Source organism: Papio anubis, chromosome 8 (genome assembly GCF_008728515.1).
Source record: "Papio anubis isolate 15944 chromosome 8, Panubis1.0, whole genome shotgun sequence".
Lineage (NCBI taxonomy): Eukaryota > Metazoa > Chordata > Mammalia > Primates > Cercopithecidae > Papio > Papio anubis.
The window spans coordinates 81,591,729-81,593,513 of NC_044983.1; positions in this window are offsets into that span (position 1 = coordinate 81,591,729).

Here is a 1,785-nt window from a genome sequence, read left to right on the forward strand (position 1 = left end):
TAGTAACTTTACATTTTCTATACATTTCATTCTTATATTATTTATATATATTATACATGTATGTGAATGTGTGTATATAAATTACACACACACAGTATTATAAATATTATCATTTTGATAAAGGTATATTGATTATATCACTATATTGATTAGACCTCATTGACATTTGTCAATTATTCATTCATACACACACACACACACACACACACACACACACACATGATGTGTGGGAAATGAAATCCAGTCACGATTAAGCAAATCAAGATCACATGCCTCACAAGTTGTAGAACTGGAACTGGAGGCTGTTTCCTGATTTCCAGGCCAGTGCTACTTCAATTTGTGTAATTTCCTTTCTAATTTCATTTAATTTGTAGTTTGGTTTAACAAGGAATGTCTGTGATGAATAAATTAGTCATGAATTTTCCCAGAGCTATATTTTGATGGAAAATTTAAAATACGGCTTGCATATAGCTGAGGGGAAATTAGTTCATCCTGCAAAGAGAGCATAACTACCAAATAATGGACTTTTCTTCCTAAAGAACCCTCAGAATTTTCCAACTACTAAGAAACAAGGAAACAAGGTTTATTTTAAGCAGGTAAACAACTCGTTCTTACATGTCTTGAGCTTTTGAATTAATTTGCAGAATAGGCTATTTATTAGGCTGGAGCAAAAGCAATTGTGTTTTTGCCATTAAAAGTAAAGGCAAGGCCAGGCATAGTGGCTCACACCTGTAATCCCAGCACTTTGGGAGGCCGAGGCAGGTGGATCACCTGAGGTCAGGAGATCTAGACCACCCTGACCAACATGGTGAAACTCCATCTCTACAAAAAATACAAACACTGGCTGGACCTGGTGGTACGTGCCTGTAGACTCAGCTACTTGAGAGGCTGAGGAAGGAGAACTGCTTGAACCTGGGAGGCAAAGGTGGCAGTGAGTTGAGATCCCACCACTGCATTCCAGCCTGGGTGACAAAGCGAGACTCCATGTCAAAAATAAATAAATAAGTAAATAAAGTCAAAAGCTGCAATTACTTTTGCATCAACCTAATAGTCTAAACAGAATGGAAGACAGAAACAAAGGGAACAAACTGAAGTCAGATGTTAAGGTACTGCTCAGGAAAAAACCAAAATGCGTTCCTCAGAGAGCCTGTTGTAAGGATTGTTTGCATAAGGATCGCACAGCATATAGGAAGCATCTACTATAAAACCTAAACCTGGGCAGCGGTGAAGACACCAGACACAGTCCCTCTGCCTGTCTGCCTTCTTCCCCCTTCATAGTAGGCTGCAGAAGCCTCTTCTGTTCTGGCTGCAGCTGGCCGCACAGCAGAGAAAGCTTTGTCACAAGCCTCCCACTAAGCCTAAACCGTGTTTCTTGAAAATTGGAAAACACAGCCGCTGATTTTAAAGCCCTTTAAAAATGAAAACATTAATAGAACCACTGATTAGTTCTCTTTTGGAAAGCCCCAACTATTAACTAGAAGTGTTGTTGATGTAAATACTTTGCCTGGAGACAAAATTTAAGTACCTGTGCGCTTGAAAGTTTTACTTTCAAGGACTTCCACTAAGCTCTGAAATGTTAAAATGGTCATAAGTATATCCTTTTAATATGACTAGTCTCAGAAAGAATAATTCATAAAGTAACATATAGAAAAATATCCAAATACATAGACTCTCCTGCATGTATTTCTCTTTATTGTGTACAATTGCTCGATTATATGGAGACCACGCAAGCATTGTTTGGGACCATTTGCTATTCACCCATTAATTAACTCTTCATAGTTCTTT